The sequence below is a fragment of the Zingiber officinale genome, chromosome 5A (genome assembly GCF_018446385.1).
Source record: "Zingiber officinale cultivar Zhangliang chromosome 5A, Zo_v1.1, whole genome shotgun sequence".
Classification (NCBI taxonomy): Eukaryota; Viridiplantae; Streptophyta; class Magnoliopsida; order Zingiberales; family Zingiberaceae; genus Zingiber; species Zingiber officinale.
In genome coordinates, this window is record NC_055994.1 from 18,636,434 (window position 1) to 18,656,387 (window position 19,954).

Consider the following 19,954-nt stretch of genomic DNA (forward strand, 5'->3'; position numbering starts at 1 on the left):
TAGGAAGGAACCTTTACTGGTTTCCAAAATCTTTTCTAGACTAATTTTTTTTAAATAATAATAATAATAATAATAATTAAAACTTTCAGTGAGAAAATTAAACACTAAAATTTCTTTATGAGGCTTTGTCTAAGGAAGTGGTTGTTACTCCAATAACCAAGAAGGCCTAGTGCCTCGCCACGACCTGGAAGCCAAAATATTAGAATAAAAATATTTAATTAACTTTCTGATAAAGTATCAAAATTATAATTAAAATAATTCTTTAGAAAGTTTTTTAAAAAAATATTTTTTTTAGAAATTCTTCAAAAATATTTTTGAACTTAGAAAATTTTTTTTCTTGGATAAAATTTTTGTTTCAGAAATATTCTCAAATGATATTTTTATGAGATACGGCAAAGTAAATAACTCATAATAATTTACGGGAATTTTTAAATATTTTTCTGAATTTATTTGGAGGACGTATGACCGTGTTTAAGGGGATAAATTATTAGGCTTAGGATGGTGTTGAAAATCATCATTAGAATTAAGGGTTGGGAAGAACTTTAACCCCATCTCTATAAGAAGCTACAGTATACCCACCGAGCCCTAAAACGCCGACTCCCCTCTTCTCGGGTCATTTCCTCCCGATCTCGTCGACGGACGCAGCTCCGACTCACGTCCGCGCCGGAACGCCGGTGCTGTGTAGCAGGGCGAGTCTCCGACTTCCTCGGCAGATCGAAGGAGGTCTCACCGACGGTGTCTTCCCTCGAAACCGCCCCTTCGCCCAGGGGATTTCCGGTCGGGTGATGAGATTTGGGTCCTGTGGACACGAGGGGTGATATCGCCTGTTCCAAAGCGATGCTGGACGAGGATTTGCATTTCAAGGAGCTGTCTCATTTTCCCGAGCCTTAGAGCCAAGCCGATTCCGTCGAGTTTCTCTTCCGCCGCTTGTGGTGGCTCCTGGCAGTGAGGTAGGTCAGGTATGGTTTCGATTAGGGTTTACTCTTAGCTATGGAGGTTGTGATTTGAAGCCAGGATGCAAGCATATGTTGATTGAGGTATTGTTGTGGCAGTGGCTTGCTGGGAAGGGCTTGATCACAGTTCCAGCAGCTGGTTTTCCTCCGGGAATCAATAGGTAAGGTTTCTACCACTATAGATGTTAGGTTGCAGATCTAAATGTTGGTTTCGGATTGAATTTGATACTGATTAGGCAACGTGTGGGATGCTTGTGATGCATATAGCTCTGTGAGAGCTCAGATCTGTGAATCAACAACATTGGGCAGCATCAGTGTGCTAGTGCCAGCGAGTCTATCTTCCAGCAACGATTCTTCATCCGGGAAGCAGTAGGTAAGGCTTCCACAACTACAGATGTGAGGTTTGTAGAACTAGGTGTTGAATTCGGTTGGAATTGTGGGCTGATTGGTGCAATTTTAAATGTTGGTAGCCTTGTAGAAACATTGGTTGTGCATTTGAGGTAGTGAGCAGCACCATTGTACTTGTGCCGACGATTCCACCTACCGGCAGTGAGTCAACATCGGGGAGTTAGGTAAGGTATCTTGATTTTGGTTAGAATTGGAAGCTTGTTGATTGTTGCTTAATTAATTGATAGATGTAGATTTTGTTAAGGAATGAGATAATTTCGTACTGTACCAGTGTATATGGAACCAATGCATGTTTAGAATTCCTTATGTTGATCAGATTTGGCTGGGAATTGTGTGATCTGAAGACATAAATTAGGGCTTGGGAATTGTTGTGGAGTAGATCAGTGTAGGGTTTATTTAGATAATGAAGGAACCCAGATTAGCATGCCTGTTTTGAGTGTTGGCTTAACTATTTGGTTCTATACGTATGTGGTTAAAATCGATACGTTGATGCTTGACTTTGATCAAGACGAACGTCGTGACGAGATTAGCGTCGGATTCAGCCTACATTTGAGGCGGGTACTTCTTACTTGTTTCTTTAGTTATTGTTCTTGGTGCATGAGTAGCCCAGATAAAGTAGTGCTTATCTTGACTCCACTCATTTTATTTCTTGTGCTTGATACTTTATCCACTCAATCTTCGAGATGCTCACTTTCGTATCTATACAGTCTCCCATTGTTATTCTTGATAACTAGCAGATACTAGATGCCATGTTTACCTGTTTGATTACTATTTATTTATACTTAGTATTGAGCATGTGGGTTCATGTAGCATATCTGATTTCCTGTTATATATACATGATGACTGTTGCATTATTCGCATCATGTCATTGCATGCATTATCGACGATCCTGTCTCCCTTGTGGTTGAGGCGGTTGTTGGCTTGGGCCGCACGCTCGGCCACTCATGGGTAGTGGTAGCTGGAGCGTGCCGCTTGTCCTATCGTGCCCCCACTCGCACACTCATGGGTAGTGGTAGCTGGAGTCGCGGGTAGCAGGGACCCCCGTCACAGACGTAGCTATTTAGCTACTATGCAACTGTCCATCCGGTCACTCGAAAGTAGTGGCGGCCTTTGGGTGGTACAGCTGTCATCAATCCGGCCTCTCGACCATACAGGGGTCGTGATGCAGAGAGGTGGCGGGGTGACCATCCGTGCATACGCTATTTTCCGTTATATTTGCTTATGCTGTTATATGCTTACTTACGATTTGTTATCTCATACCCATTGTATATGCTTGGACACCGATTACTATTACGTATACTTTACATGTGATTCTGTAGTTATGAGCGATCTGTAGCGATTTATGTTATCTCGGACCTTACACTTTTAGTCTAGGATATGGTTTTAGGTATGGATATATACTTTGTTTACCCAGTAGTATCTGCTATTTATCTTTCCGAGACTGTATCCTTTTTCTTTACTCATGCACTGTCTATTCTATTACCCGCTGAGTCTTTATACTCACCACCCACATTGGTAATTTCACCAGGTAGCTGATAGCGATGCTAGTACACTTGGAGGAGGATCCCGACTGCCGGTCCCACGTCGCTTCCGAGGACGGTTTTATGATTTTGGTTTTCATTTTATTGTGAGTTAAACCTTTGAATTTAGCATTGTAATAATTGGGCTGTGGACTTGTTATTTTGTATTTGATTGTTTTGTCGAGGAGTCAAGCCGGGCCGACCCGCGGTGAGTTTTCGTTACTTTATACTTGTTATTCATGTTTTTCGTGTGTTTGATTTTACAGCCGTGTGGGCTGCATATTATCTGTGTGGTTGTGATTTAATTTGCATATGTATTATCTGTTGGTGATGTATACCGGCTCCATTTGTCACTGCTACAGGGGAGGTATTGTCCGATTTTTGTCGGACAACCTTATCCTCTGGGCGTGATAATTTTTGCCTAAGTTATGATTTCTTCTTAAATTAAAAATTTTTATTGGAAATTATCTTAACTAAGTTTTTCTGAAAATGATTTAAATATTAAATTTTTACTTAGAATTTTTTTTTGAAGAACATATTTTTCTAGTTAAAATTTCTTCTAAATTTACACATTTTTTTTTATAAAATTATCTTCCTTAGAAAACTTAGAAATTGTTGTTAGTTGGAAATGTTTTGCACCCCATTTTTTGTTGTGATCAAAGGGGGAGAAATAGGTATAAGTTAAGTTTAGGGGAAATTAAAACAACCATTGATTAATTTATTTTGCTTTTCATCAAATTGGTATTAGAACTAAATTTTATGTTGCAATTTAGTTTATTTGCAAATTTAGACTTTAAATGTTAGTTTTGTAATTTCTTTAAATTACTATTTGTCTATTTTTACCCTAATTTAAACTTGGCTTGATGCACATCAAAAAGGGGGAGATTGTTAAACCTCGTGGTTGTTTTGATCTGATCAATCAAATTTAAGTTAGGTCCTGTTTGTTTTTGATCCCTGTGTCTAAGTGTGCAGGAGCTTAGGAGCGCAGGAAGTCGAGCGGAAGACGCAGCTAGCGAGAAGGACGGTATGGGAAGGAAGCTGACGAGCTCGGTGCGTTCGAAGGACGAGAGAGCTGCGAAAGAGTACACCGATGGGCGAGAAGAACGTGTGCGACGTTCAAGGGACGTAAAGCCGGGACAGAAGACTGCTTGAGAAGAAGGTCGGAAATTGGGTTCGGGTGAGCCCTATTTCGGTTGGCCGAAATCACCCAAACGCGTGAAGCTTCGGAAGTCAAAACAAAGGAGAAAGCAAGCTAGAAATGAAGCTCAAGGCGCCTTCATCAAGTATTGGAGGTGCCTCCACCTTGGAGGCTCCTTCATGCTTGTTTGAGGCACCTCAGCCCTGGTCAAAACGACCATTATCGACCGGATAGAGTTCTATCCATTCACCCGAGCTAAGACGCCTTGGACCTCAGTTAGAGGCACCTTCAACCTACGAGATAGACTTTTTAGGGGATATAAAAGGGCCCCTGGACCTAGGAATGAGACATCAATCAAGCGTTCAACTCTGTATTCATTTCTAGCAATAGTTCTGAACTTCTAGTGTGTAAAAGGCTTCTCCGTTTTCAGTGAAGGAAATCTTTCAGAGCTTTTTCTACTGCCTTGGATTAACAACCTTCTTGGTTGTAACCAAGTAAATTGCTGAGTCTCTTTCTTTTAGTTTACTTTATTACTGTTGCATTTTTTCTTTTGAGTTGAAAGTCTTGAGGAGGGTATACTCTTTTATTTTTCTAGCAATTCACCCCCCTCTTGCCGGCCCTGCTACACCAGCATGCATGTCTAGGTTGGGTAAGGAGTATCCTAGCTCGTGCATATAGTCAAGTGGAACTAGAAGAAGCTAACTCACCTCACTCTAAATTAAACTAGTTAGATCAAGATATTGTATTAAAGTTAATTTAGCTCTTATTTCTTAAAATGGCTTTGTTTTAGAAGTGGTCATTGTTTTAATACTCAAAAAAACCCCTATGTCTTGCCACGATCTAGAAGTCAATTTTGAAAACTCTTACTAAATTCACTCAAAGAAAAACTTAAATCTATCATAGGCTAAACTTTGTGCTCTGAGCTAGGAACAAACAAATTAATTAATTAATTAATAATCAGAGTCTAGCCTATACTCAAACCAAACTCTAATTACACCTATACCAAACTCAAACCAAACCCTTCCTTGTCTTGGATCTTAATACAACTTGAACAAATGATTATTTACATATATGCCTTTATAAGAAGAATTCGACATAATATGCCCACTGCTTTTCAATGGTGATAATTTCTCCTATTGGAAAATATAATGAAATACTATCTAATGAATGATATAAAAAAATTATCTTATCATCAAGATAGACTTTAAGCAACCCAAAACTTTTGATGGCATCCCGGTTCCTTTTAAAAACTGGTCAATCGATGATATAAAGAAGACTCAAGACAATGCTAGAGCCACAACTACATTACAATATAAACTAACATAGGAGCAACTCACAAAAGTCAATCAATTCAGCAGTTTTAAACTGCTTTGGGATAACTTAATTAAACTATATGAAGGCACATTCGACTCATAAACTGCCAAAAACACTTACAACATCTGACAAAGATGATCTCTCTTCAAAAGTTGCACACTTGGTTAAAAGGATGATCCGACTGAAGAAATTCACTCAAAGATTTGTGAAGAAGGATATCTCAGATAAGGATCTAGCGCTCGTTCAATGCTTTGAATGCAAAAAAGAAAGACATTTTAGAACTGACTACCTCTTGTTAGAGGAGAAAGAAAATAAACCTGAAAAGAAGAAGAAGAAAGTAGTGAAAGTAAACCGAGATGAGTTATCATCTGAATCTAACTCTGATCAAGTGAGCCAGTTAGCATTGGTAGTGATCCAAGAAAATTCAAGTTCATAGTCTGAATCAGAGTAAAACTTAACATTAGATTTAAGTAAAGTCAGTGACTTAGACAAGTCAACTGACGAGGTAACAAATTCAATTACTGAAAAGTTATATGCTACTATTGCTTGTTTAACTAAGACTCTAGATAAATACAAGTCTAAAGTCAAGGTTTTACTTAAGAAGATCAAATATCTTAAGGAAATGACTAACTTAGACTCAATGACTCAAGCTAGTCAAGTTGGAACCTCAACTCAAGTGTCAAAACTTGAGGAAGAGAATTTTAATTTGAAAAACTAGGTTAGTGAGTTAAAGTCTACTTTAAGCAAGTTTACGTCTAGATATAAATATTTAGATATGATGACTGAGACCAGACGGGCAACATATAATAAGATTGGACTTGGATATAACTCAGATCAAAATCATGTGGACCTTAGTCAAAAGAAAAGCTAGAAATAAGATTATTTGGGTTCCAAAATAATACTTAATTAACCAAGTAGAAAATAACGATTATTGGGTATCATATTCATGTAATAAATGCTAACATTTCCTATACAAACCTATTTGCAAAATTGAAATATGTTAGAGTTCCAATTTAAGCGAGCTAAACTTTTTTAACTATTAGACTAGGATCATTTTAAACCATATTTTCATGTTTTCAAAATATGATTTTAAAATTATAATGTTTTATTTTTCATAAAAAAATCTTGTTTTATTTCTTATACTACAAAAAGGTCTTAACCTAGGCCTTATTGTAGACAGTATGCACCTATATATCTAGGCAATCTACTGTTGGTGCATTTTATACTAATGGTTTAACTCAGGTTTTGATGAATGACAACTAAGTTAAGTTAGTTTTTATTGTAATTTAATCACTTGATTAAGTGTGCAGGAGAAGTCTAGATAGGTCGACGGGCTGATCGGATATTTTACAAGAAATCTAGCTAGGTCAACGAGCTGATCGGATAGCTGGTACGAAGTCTAGATAGGTCGACGGACTGACCGACTCTGGCAAAAAATTCAGCTGGGTCAACAGGTTTAGACAGGTCGACGAGCTGACCGGATGTCTGACATATTGGTAAGTTAAGGTAAGTCATTGGAGGAGAGTGATCTTGTGAGAACGCGTCCCAATTGAGGAACAGTAGGCGTCAGTCCGGTTTAGGTCCATTTAGGATCCCTAAACTGAGACCTTGACTAGTTCTTGGTCCTGGGAGGATAGAAACTAATTACTACTCTTTATTATTAATTATTATTATCCTAATATTTATTTTATAGGTTATTTGGACTAACGTTGTTTTGCAGAACAAAAGGAGCATATTTGCCTTCGGATAAATAGTGTACGAAGGCGCCTTCAAGCAGTGAAGGCGCCTTCGTACTGTTCATAGAAGATGCCTTCCATGGCTATGGAAGGTGCCTTCTGCAAGGTGAAATTTTGAGTTTGCCGCGGATAAGTGTTAGGCAATTCGGTATCAAGTTTAACCCATTGGAGGTGCCTTCAGCAGCTATGGAAGGCACCTTCATGGCTCATATAAAGTAGTCTCGAGAAGACATTCAAATAACACTGATATACGAGCTACCGCGCATTCTTTTGAACTTTCGACTGCTCCAGGCTTCTGCTATGACTATTGCGAAGCTGCTGCACCTGACAACTACTCTGAGAACTTTCGATCGCGGTTGGTAGACTGACACCGACACACGAGTGCTCCTACTTCTATTTCTAAAAGTGTCGGTAACATTTCATTTGTGTACTTGATTACTGCAAAAGAACAAGTGCAGTGTGTTGCACTTGTTCAAACTTTCTTTGTACTCAATTTCTTCCTCTGGAGGTATCGGAAGAGGCCTTTAGTGGATTATCCATCGATAGGTCCACGGGACCTGGGTCTTGGAGTAGGAGTCGCCGAAGGCTCCGAACCAAGTAACCCACTTGTGTTTTTCTTGTATCTTTTTAATTTTGATTTCATACGTACTTTCCGCTGTGCATACTTGTGATTTTAAAAACGACAAAACGAGTTTTTGAAAACCATATGATTCACCCCCCCTTCCCCCCTCTCACGTGTGATTGATCCAACACCTACATCTCATAAAACATACTAAGGGATGACTTGCTTATGTTTGTAAAGCATAGAATGGTGTGAGATTCTTAGGGTTATAGCCTCTCAATTTCACATACTTATATCAGTACATTAACATGAATTGGGGTTATTTTTTTAAAATTAATCAAGTTAGAAAATTTTTCATATGTTAATAGCTTAGTTTTTATAAGATTAAGCTAGAGACTCTTATTTGACTTGATGAAGCGATTGTTAGCTTCTATCCTATCAATAGTCAAGCTCGAAATCGAGTTAGACATTTCAAAAATGGTTTTGAAAAATCTATTTTAATAAAAAAAATAAGATAATTTTATGTTTTCATCTCATTTTGAATTTCATGTTAACCTATCTTCAAAATTTTGACCTATAATCTTAAGGCAGGATTGAAGAACTTAGCTAGAAAGATAAAATCCAAAAAGTCAATATCATTGACTCAAGGTCACCTGTACAGGTATATAGGTGACCGATAACAAACTGTCTTAACTTAAATCACATTAACTATGTTAGGTGAAAAGACGGTATATGGTCGACCCTGGTTGTATGTGTTCTCGCCCGCGTGATCTCGAACGGGTGCCCTTGACTTGATGTACCAAGTACCCCTCTAATTGCCAGGACAACCTTTATACAAGAGACCACGAGGCAACCACCAAAAACTCATTTTAATCCAAATTCTTCTCTTTCAAACTCATTTTAGACCCGCTTTCGAGTTTATTTTTGACCCTTATCCTGAGATCAAGTTTTTCTCAACATCATTGATCCTGTCCGTGCGCCGAGACGATGAAAACTGGGGACGTGGCGCTCTCTACTGCCCCCAGGTGATCTTCACAGTGACGTAGGCCTCCGATGAACCTGCAACAAAGCCGGGCCGGGAAGGGGTTCCCGGCGACGACCCTCCGATGCTCAAGTCAGGCAATGGCGAGAAGAAATAGAGGCAGAATAGAGAGACTGTGGCTACAGTAGATGAGGAGAAAAATCATACTTCCGCCGAAGTCGGGAGGTTCTTATATAGGACCCCGTAGAGGCGCGTGCATGCTTCCCGAGACGTGCACGCTCCTCAAAGCATACCTCAGAATGGTTGTGTCAGAAAAGCGTGTCTGACGCCATACCGCAACTGTCTAAGCATATTTCTGGCACGACAGCGGAAACTTCCCCCGTACGATCCTCAGTACGGCCCGGTCGCCGACCATGTTATTTGTCGGCGACGGATGTCTCGAGAATGATATCACTAGCTGCCCCTTTTATCCTCTTCTAAGCCTTTTGTCTCTAATTGGGTCGGACGGGCTGGTCGCTTGGCCTCCAGGGCGTTCGGGTATACATGCACCTCGGATCGAGCGAGGAGGCCGCTCGGTCACATACTCGGACGGGGTACAAGCCAGTTGTTCTGTAGTTTGGCCGAGCAGATTGGCCACTCGGCATAGCAGTTCCTCTATAAGGGAGCATGTGAGCGTCGGAAGCTCGACCTGAGGTCGAGCTGTCTTCGTGCCGGCATGGAATCTACTCCGACCGGTCGGCCAGGTGACTTCCTCTCCCCTCAGCCGGAGCTTTGACTCTCCCATGTCGTTGACCCCTTCCCATGTGGGCCCCCGATCCTTACCACCGGATCACGTGCCTTCCCTCCAAGTCTAGCCGAAGGAGGCGGCAAGTCCGACTGACTGGACCGTTGGCTTGGTGACACGCCTGCCGCTCGACTACCTATGTTAGTGTCTATCCGATCGGGGACTGCGCAAGCGGGTGATGCCGATCGGCGCGACACAGGCTAGCACTTGGAAAGTTTTGTTTGCCAGCGGTTGTCCCGCCACTCTGACATTGGTCAACGCTGATATCCCTATAATCTCCTCAGAATTTGTGCAAATCACCGCCATTAAGGCTGAACACGCGACCACGTCCGCATAATGGTGCTCATTAAATGCGACCCGTGAGCGGGCGTCACGTGGCCGCGCAGCCGTCACTGCTCGCTCGAGCTGTCAGGGCTGATGTGACCTTTAGCCTTTCGAATTCGACGATCAGATCTGCTCCTCGGATCCCGTGACCTGGATCGGACAGCTCCAGTCGATCACGCCCAACGTTTATAAGGACATATCTTCTTCCCCAGCCGCTACGCGTTATCGCGTGTGCGCATCCGAAGGCTTCTACTCCATCTCGTTCAATGTTCCAGCGAACTCATTTCTCTGCGTTCCGGCGATCCCTCGCCTCCTCCTTCGGTCATATTCTCTGTAAGGCCCCTTTGTCTTTTTTCCTTTCAGTTCTTTTGCGTTTTTCTTTGCATTCTCGCCGTATTCATGCCCCCCCTTTGACATTGTTCCAGCCATTCTTCTCGTCAACCCTTGCCTTCTTTTGCTTCGTCCCTTGTCCTGGTAATGGCTAGTTCCTCTCGCCAGTCCGACCTCGCCCCCGACCTCTAGTAAACCACCACGGAGAGCCAGTTTGATGAGAGGGATGCATTGAGCCTCGTCCGAACCTTCGAACTTCCTTCTGACCATGAACTAACACTAGCTACCTCATCCGATCGGCCACACGACCCTCCGATCGACACTAATTTCTTTTTCCGAGACCAGTTTATAGCCGGTCTACGTTTTCCTATTCATCCGTTCATCCTTGAAGTGTGCAACTACTTCCGCCTTCTGCTCAGCCAACTCGTCCCAAACTCCTTCCGGTTGTTGTGCGGAGTAGTTGTCCTCTTTAGGTTACACGACATTACCTTAGTCCCCAAGACTTTCCACTATTTCTACTATCCCAAACAGTCCGAGTGGGGCACCTTCCTCTTCTAGTCGCGGATCAGTCTTGTTTTCTTCGATAAAATGCCGACCTTGAACAAACATTGGAAGGAGAACTACTTTTACCTTCGTTTTCCCAAGCGGCCACCTTTCCGAACTAAATGGCAGACCACCGTGCCGACCCCGCCGGACCTTGGTAAATACAAGAGCCAGCCAGATTACCCCCACGCGGCCAATCTGCTGGCCAAGCAGAGATTCAACATCCACAAGCTGCTTTGCGAGGGTGTGCTGTACATATTCGGATTGAGCCCGATCCGAACGAAGCTTCCGAGCAACATGGGTAAGCATTTTCCTTGCCCCCTTCCCTTTTGGTCTAACTGATTTATTCTTCTTTTATGCAGTCGACATCATGTGGTGTGCCAAGGCCACTAAGCGGATGAGGTTGAAGGCTGTCGAGGTAGAGACGGCAGCAACTAAGGAGATGGTCAATCTGGGCATCGCACAGGTCGGCTCACACGAGGGTGAAAGCGAAGAAGCTCCACCCGCAGTTGGAGAGTTGACCGTTCGACTCCCTGCAACCGAAACGGTCGGAGATGCCATCTCATCTACCGGGCATCCGGTGTCGGAGGACGCAGGGCACTCGGCCGAGGACTCCCCACTGGTGATACGCAAACGGCGTCGGACGGACCTTCACACCCACTCAGCTACATCTGTGGATCCGGTGATAGAGTAGGTCGACACCCCCTTTGCAGCAGTCGACTCGGCCCCTGCTTCAATCGAAGCCATCTCCTCGGACCGAACTCCCTCCCAGCTTGATCTGTCGGTGACTTCCTTTGAAGCGCAACCCGTCAGTTCCTTGCCTCGGGCTCGTCTTCGGCTTAGGCGCTCTGGCAAAATCTCTGCTCCGCTCGACGAGTCGTCTGGTCATTCAGCCTCAACCCAATCTGATCCGAGCGGTCGTCAAGTGATTAAGGCCATCCTCCATCTCCCCACAGAAGAATTTCTTCTAGCGGCTGATCGACCAGTTGCCCCAGAACATTAGATCACCATCCGCGAACCGCTCGCCAAAATATGGGAGGATGCGAGGGCCCGTGTGGCGTTAATGACCCCCGGTCAGCTCGGTGACAGTCATTTGTAGCAGGCTACTGGGGTATGCTCCTCAAACTCTTATATAATTATTTTGCTCGCTCCTTGATATTATTTCATTCGAGTGTAGAGCTGGGTGGAGAACATCGCGGCCAACAACCGTTTGGTGGCATTGGAGGAAGAGTTGAAGAAACTTCAGATTTCTGAAGGGGCGCCTGCTCAGGGGCCCTCGTACACCACGCTTTGGTCCAAGCTGAACAAGACATAGAAACTATTTTCGGCCGAGCGACACAAGTCTTCTGGCCTGGAAACCAGGGTAGCTGGGCTTGAAGCCCAAGTTAAGTCTCACAACCAGGAGATCAAGCTGGCGACTAACAGAAAGAATAGGGCTGTCTCTAATTTAGAAGCAAAGAATGTGCAGGCCCGAGCGCTGGAGCAGCGCGTCCAAGAATTGACTGGCCTGCTATCCACCGAGCGAGAAAGTCGATCGGCTGCTGAAGCTAAACTTCAAGGAGATAAGAAGGATCTCCAAGACGCTCTAGAAGCTGCCCGAGCTACACTAAAGGAGTACAAAGACGACGAATCAGGCCGCTTCACGGTGATGAAGTAGAACTATTTCCGCTCGGACGAATTTGGCGAGAAGTTGAGCGATCAGCTGGTCCTGGCCTTTGAGGAAGCCATCCGGGCTACAACTACTTATCTGAAGGCTAAGGGCCATCTCCCGGAAATGACATCTATCCCCCTCCCCCCCAAAGACTTGGCCGGACTACTAGAAACCATCCCCGAGCCCATCTTTGATGTCCTGGAGTGAGGAGCGCCTTTTGAAGTTTCATCTGTATGCTCGCCGTTCCGCGAGTTATTATCTGTCGCTATCTGACTTTTGGCCTGTTTTTGTCTGTGTACTTTTATACGACGAGTCAATATAACTTTCGATTCTGTTCTTGTTTACTTCTTCGAACGCATTCTCTCTGAACGACATTCGGCGGTATTAGGGCCGGGGGGTTTATAGTCGCCAGTCCGACTCGGGGATTTAACGTCGCCGCTCGACGGACTTCGGGCCGGGGGGTTTATAATCGTCGGTCTGACTCGGGGATTTAACGTCGCCGCTCGACGGTCTTCGGGCCGGGGGTTTATAGTCGCTGGTCCGACTTGGGGATTTAACGTTGTCGCTCGACGGTCTTCAGGACGGGGGGGGGGGGGGTTTATACTCGCCGGTCCGACTCTGGGATTTAACGTTGTAGCTCGACGGTCTTCGGGCCGGGGGTTTATAGTCGTCGGTCCGACTCGAGGATTTAACGTCGCCACTCGACGGTCTTCGGGCCGGGGGGTTTATACTCGCCGGTCTCTCGGGGATTTAACGTCGCCGCTCGACAATCTTCGTTCGGCCAAAATTGTTCGTATCCTAGGTTTCCTTTGATTTTACTCTTGCGGTCAAAAGATACAGCAGGATTGAATATTATGAGTTACAATGGCACACCTTTCACCCAACTCGGTACGGCTAGAGATGATTTGCGTTCCACGGTCATTCTAGCTTCCGTCCATCTTCATCCTCGAGTTATAAGCGCCCGATCGGAGATTCTCTACAATCTTGAACGACCCAGCCCAAGGAGCTTCCAACTTGGTCACATCGCCGACCGGCTTGACTTTCTTCTAGACGAAGTCGTCGACCTGAAAAGATCTAGGAATTACCCGTCTGTTGTAGCTTTGCTTCATCCTATGCCGATACGCCATCAACCGAACGACGGCCTTAGCTCGCGTCTCGTCCACCAGGTCCAGCTCCAGATGTCTACGCTCGGCATTATTCTCATCGTAGACTTTGATCCGGTCGGATTCTACCCCGACTTCTACCGGGACGATGTCTTCTCCCCCATACACCAGGTGAAAGGGAGTCGCTCCTGTTCCCTCCTTGGGCGTCATTCAGAGCGCTCATAATACCCCGGGCAGCTCGTCCACCCAACTGCCTCCTTCATGGTCGAGCCGAGCCTGAAGAACTCGTAAGATCTCCCGATTGGTGACTTTGGCTTGCCCATTACTTTGGGGATATGCTACGGAGGTGAAGGCTTGCTGGATGTCGTACCCCTCGCACCATTCCCTGAGTTGCTGACCTGAGAACTGCCTCTCATTATCGGAGATGAGCCGTCGCGAGATGCGGAACCGACAAATGATATGTTGGCATATAAATTTTTGACCATCTCCTCGGTTATTTTAGCCAGTAGCTCGACTTCAATCTATTAGGAAAAATAGTCCACTGCTACCAGCAGGAACTTTCGCTGTCCGGTCGCCATCGGAAATGACCCCACAATGTCCATGCCCCATTGATCGAACGGGCAGGACACCATGGAAATATTTAATTCTTCCATGGGACGATGTGAGAAATTGTGATACCTTTGGCAGGATAAGCATGTGGCGACTGTTCGGGCGGCGTCCTCCTGTAAAGTCGGCCAAAAATAACCGGCCAAGAGAATCTTCCTCGCCAACGAGCGGCCGTCCGGATGTCCACCACATGAGCCTTGGTGTACCTCTTGCAAAATATAGGCCATAACCTCTGGGCCGACGCATTTAAGCAGAGGCCTGGAGAACGCTCTTTTGTAGAGTTGGTCACCAATGAGGACGAACCGACCAGCTCTCCTTCTGAGCAGATGTGCCTTCGACCGATCGGACGGCGTTGCTCCTGACTTCAAAAACTCTATTATAGTCGTTCGCCAGTCATTTGGAAATGTGAGTCCCTCCATCCAATCGATGTGGGCGACCAGAGACACTTGCTCGACTGGCTGCTCAATGAAGATTCGTGATATCGAACTGGCCAGCTTAGCCAGTTCATCTACAGCCTGATTGGCCGCGCGGGGGATCTTCTGTATCACCACCTCTCGGAAACTGGCCCTTAGTTTGGTGAAGGTTTCCGCATAAAGCTTAGGCCTGACGTTGCTTATCTCAAATGCTCCTGAAAGTTGCTGAGCGGCCAACTGTGAATCTGAATGAATCAAAACATTGCTAGCTCCCACATGCCGAGAAGCCTGCAAACCTGCTATAAGCGCCTCATACTCCGCTTCATTGTTGGTTGCTTTATAGTCCAGCCGTACGGACAGGTGCATTCGTTCTCCGTGGGGGGAAACCAGCAGCACGCCTACCCCACTTCCCTGCCGAGTGGACGATCCATCTACGTACACCTTCCAGGTGACTTCGGGCTCGGGATTTTGTACCTCAGTGATGAAGTCTGCCAATGACTGTGCCTTGATTGCTGTCCGGGGCTGATACTGTATGTCAAACTCGCTAAGCTCCGTGGTCCATTTGATCAGTCGCCTGGACGCCTCGGGGTTTAGTAGAACTCGGCTTAAGGGGCTATTTGTTATGACAATGATCGTATGCCCTAGGAAATAGGGCCAGAGCCTTCGAGCGGCTAGAACAAGTGTGAAGGCAAGCTTCTCAAGACCAGTGTAGCAAGACTCAGCATCCTTTAGAATGTGGCTAAGGAAATACACTGGCTGTTCTTCACCGTTCTGCTTGACTAGTGTCGAACCGACCGCATGCTCGATTGAAGACAGATAAATGCGGAGAGGCTCGCCGACAGATGGCTTAGCTAATACAGGTAATGAGTTTAGGTAGGCCTTCAATTCTTTGAATGCTCGGTCACATTCCTCATCCCATTGGAATTTGGTCGCCCAGCGCAGGATCCTGAAGAAGGGCATGCTCTGATCAACCGTCCGGGAGATAAACAGGGATAGCGCTGTTATGCGACCCATAAAGCGTTGGACTTCCTTCAAGTTTTTGGGCGGCGGCATATCTTGTAGTGCTTTGACCTTGCCAGGGTTAGTCTCAATGCCTCGCTCAGTGACTATGTAGCCTAGGAAATGACCACTTTTTGCTCCGAACAGACACTTTTGCGAGTTCAGCTTGACCCCGTACGCCCGTAATGTCTGGAAAGTTTCTTCTATATCTGCACAGAGGTCGGTCACTCGGAATGATTTAATGAGTATATCATCAACATATACCTCTAGGTTTCGCCCGATCTGCTTCCGGAACACCTTGTTCATGAGTCGCAGGTACGTAGCCCCTGCGTTCTTCAGTCCGAACGGCATCACGTTGTAGCAGTAAGTGTCGTCCGCTGTGATGAAACTGACTTTCTCTTGATCTTCCTGAGCGAGTGACACCTGGTGATAATTGTGATATGCATCCAACATGCATATCAGTTCGCACCCGGCGGTTGAGTCCACCATTTGGTCAATTCGGGGCAGTGGGTAAAAATCCTTCGGACACGCCTTGTTCAGGTCACGGAAGTCGATGCAGACTCTCCATTTGTTACCGGGCTTGGAGACTAGCACCACATTTGCGAGCCGGCTTGGGAACTGTACCTCGCGTATGTGGCCGGCCTCCAGGAGTTTCTCGACTTCCGCCCGTATGATGACGTTCTGCTCGACACTATAGTCCCGCTTCCTTTGCTTGACGGGACGAGCGTCCGGCCGGACGTGTAGCTCGTGCTGCGCGACGCTTGGCGAGATTCCTGGCAGCTCGTGCGTCAACCACGCGAGACGTCGTGGTTTTGTTGGAGACATCTAGTCATCTCCTCCTTCTGGCTTGCCTCCAAGTCGGAGGCTATAAATGTCGTGGTCTCCGATCGAGCCGGGTGAATCTGTACCTCCTCCTTTTCTTCATAAACAAAAGTAGGCAGCTTTTCGGTTATAGCATTTACCTCGATACGGGGGGCCTTCCGAGCGGACCTCGACTCTGCTCGCACCATCTCCACATAGCAACGCCGCTCTGCCAACTGATCGTCTCTAACTTCTCCCACTTGGTCTTCCACGGGGAATTTGATCTTCTGATGGAAATTTGAGATGATCGCCCAGAACTCGTTGAGAGCCGGTCGGCCCAAAATGACGTTGTATGCCAAGGGAGCGTCCACAAAGATGAAGTTAGCAGTCCGCGCCCTTCTGAGTGGTTCTTCCCCGAGCGAAATGGCCAACTTTATCTGACCGACTGGTTGAACCTCGTTACCCGTGAATCCGAACAAGGGCATGGTCATCGGTAGTAGCTCCGCCCTGTCAATCTGGAGCTGGTCGAATGCCTTCTTGAAGATGATGTTGACCGAACTCCCTGTGTCAATAAAGATGTGATGAATAGTGTAGTTTGCTATTACCGCTCGGATGATGAGGGCGTCATCGTGCGGCACTTCGACTCCCTCGAGGTCGCCAGGACCAAAGATAATCGTCGGCCCGCTCGCCTTTTCTTGGCTGCATCCCACAGCATGTATTTCCAGTCGTCGGGCGTACGACTTGCGGGCTCGGTTGGAGTCACCACTTGTTGGTCCACCAGCGATGATGTTGATTTCCCCCCGAGTGATATTGCTTCTGTTTTCTTCTTCCTGAGTAGACGGTCTGGCTCGCTCATGGGAGACTCGAGGGTTGGCCCTTGGCTGGTGATGTTGCTGCTGATGGTGATGCTGCTCGGGTGAACGCCTAATTACTCGCCGCTCGGTGTACTAATGACGAGCTTACCTATCCAGTGAAGGCGATCAGCGACGATAGTTTCTCTGCTCAGGTTGGCTGACCGGGGGGAGAGTTCGGCAGCCTCGAGTGTTATGAGTAGCTGATTGATGGATTTTGTAAAACATGGGCGTCCATACCTTGCCTTTTTGTCTAGGTCGCTCGGCCGCAATGTGCTGAACGGTGGGCGACCTGGAATCTTGAGGTGGTCTCATCCCCTTGGCACGTGGTCCTCTCGGCGGTGGCTCGTTGATGTTTGTTCTCCGTTCAACTTGGCCGGGAGGCTCGCCTGGCGCTTCCTTCTTTCGGGCCGCCTGCGCTTCCTCCACGTTAATATACTTACTCGCTTATTTTAGCATGTGGTCGTAGTCGCGAGGCGGCTTCCTGATGAGCGAGTGAAAGAAGTCCCCGTCGACTAAGCCTTGTGTAAAAGCATGCATCATTGTCTCAGGCGAGACTGAGGGGATGTCCATAACTGCTTGGTTGAAGCGTTGGATGTAGGCTCGGAGAGTTTCTCTTGGCCCTTGCTTCATGGAAAAGAGGCTAACGCTGGCCTTCTGGTAGCACCGGTTGCTGGCGAAGTGATGAAGGAATGTCGTTCGGAAATCTCTGAAGCTCTTGATTGATCCGTCCGGCAACCTCCGGAACCAACGTTGTGCCGTACTGGATAATGTAGTGAGGAAGACTCTGCATTTGACTCCGTCGGTGTATTGATGAAGTGTAGCAGCATTATCGAACTTATCGAGGTGGTCGTCCGGATCAGTTGTGCCGTTATATTCTCCAATCGATATGGGGGCGTAATGCTTTGGGAGAGGGTCTTGTAAGGTCGCCTCAAAAAACTGGCGATTGATCCGCTCGAGAGATGACTCGACATGCGGCGCCTTCTCATTCTTAGCGTCCCGCACGGGCGCTACATCGGACGATCCCTGGTTGGCTAAGGCCAGCTCCGACGGAGTCTAGAATAGTGCCCTATGGAACGGAATAGGGGCGGCCAGCGCGTCTCCTGGTGTGTCAGTCTGCCCCTTGTTCTGTGCCCAGGTAGAGTATTGTTCTGGCCGGTCCTCCATTGCCACTCGGCCACTAGAAACCAAGGCGGCCTGCTGCGTTGTCCGCTCGGCTTGTGCCTTCTGTTGTTGTTTGACCATCTTCGCAACCCGCTCTTAGATGTGTGCATCGAGCTCCTCGGGAGAGAGCGTTACCATGAGTTGACGTCCAGCTTCTTCCATCTTCTCTGCTCGGATTCAGGTGTGTTCTCACAAACGACGTCAATTTGATCCTATCCGTGCGCCGAGTTGATGAAAACTGGGGACGTGGCGCTCTCTACTGCCCCGGGTGATCTTCACAGTGACGTAGGCCTCCGATGAACCTACAACAAAGCCAGGCCGGGAAGGGGTTCCCGACGACGACCCTCCGACGCTCAAGTCAGGCGATGGCGAGAAGAAATAGAGGCAGAATAGAGAGACTGTGGCTACAGTAGATGAGGAGAAAAATCATACCTCCTCCGAAGTCGGGAGGTTCTTATATAGGACCCCATAGAGGCACGTGCACACTTCCCGAGGCGTGCACGCTCCTCAAAGTATACCTCAGAATGGCTGTGTCAGAAAAGTGTGCCTGACGCCATACCGCAACTGTCCGAGCATATCTCTACCACGGCAGCGGAAACTTCCCCCATACGATCCTCGGTACGGCCCGGTCGCCGACCATGTTGTTTGTCGGCGGTGGGTGTCTCGAGAATGATATCACTTGCTCCCCCTTTTGTCCTCTTCTAAGCCTTTTGTCTCTAATTGGGCCGGACGGGCTGGTCGCTCGGCCTCCAGGGCGCTTGGGTATCCATGCACCTCGGACCGGGCGAGAAGACCGCTCAGTCACATACTCGGACGGGGTACAAGCCAGTTATTCTGTAGTTTAGCCGAGCAGATTGGCCACTCGGCATAGCGGTTCCTCTAGAAGGGAGCTTGTGAGCGTCGGAAGCTCGACCCTAGGTCGAGCTATTTTCGTGCCAGCACGGAATCTACTCCGGCCGGTCGGCCAGGTGACTTCCTCCCCCCTCAGCCGGAGCTTTGACTCTCCCGTATCGTTGACCCCTTCCTATGTGGGCCCCCAATCCTTACCACCGGATCAATCATGATGCCTTGGAAAAAATTTTACTTACTCTTTCATATCTATTTTACACATAATAATGTTATTTCTCTTTTTTAGTTTACATATTGCTATATGTTAGAACAAAATGTAGAGTCAATAAGCCCAATACTTCTAAGCATCCTCTAGATAACTTGAGATTTCCCTCTGAGGACTCTAGATGTAGATTTCATGAGCATACATATATATCTATGCATTCTAGATTTCTTGATTGGAAGTTTTTCATAGACCACTGTCCCATCTCTACTATGGTCTTTCCACATTTATTTACTGTGACCAAATAGTAAACATTAATCTATGTGCTAAGTTCTATAACAACTTATCTAAGGTAGATGATCTTACCTTTACTTCTAGAGCTAGAGATCATGACATCATCTACACACCTGATCTAATTAAGGACTGACTCAAGTTGTGTCCCTCAGCCTCCATGTTCCATTGTTTTTCTTGCCCTACTCCATCTTTTCCTAAGCCTCATTCTGACATTAACCTAGATCATATTTACACTTACCTTTTTGGTGGTGAATGGACTCCGACCATCATCAACTTCTACTCCGGCCAGCTCAAAGTTGAATATTGTGTTGTACAAGGTCCTCTACATGTGCATCTTGCCCATCAACACTCATGATCTTGCTACTATACAACCCTTCCATTCATTTCAACTTTATGTCATCAAATATCAATTTGACAAAAACTTTAT

General features: G+C 46.3%; 1 long non-coding RNA gene across 2 annotated transcripts; it reads left to right on the top strand.

Moving 5' to 3' along the window:
- The first annotated feature begins 558 nt into the window (after positions 1-558).
- LOC121982669 lies at positions 559-2,952 on the top strand. 2 transcript variants are annotated; one of them, XR_006112181.1, is made up of 5 exons: positions 559-959; positions 1,053-1,114; positions 1,221-1,326; positions 1,424-1,525; positions 2,890-2,952. It is a non-coding gene; the product is annotated as an uncharacterized LOC121982669 (long non-coding RNA). The 2 variants fall into 2 exon arrangements; XR_006112180.1 differs by having other exon boundaries at positions 559-950.
- The last annotated feature ends 17,002 nt before the right edge of the window (positions 2,953-19,954 follow it).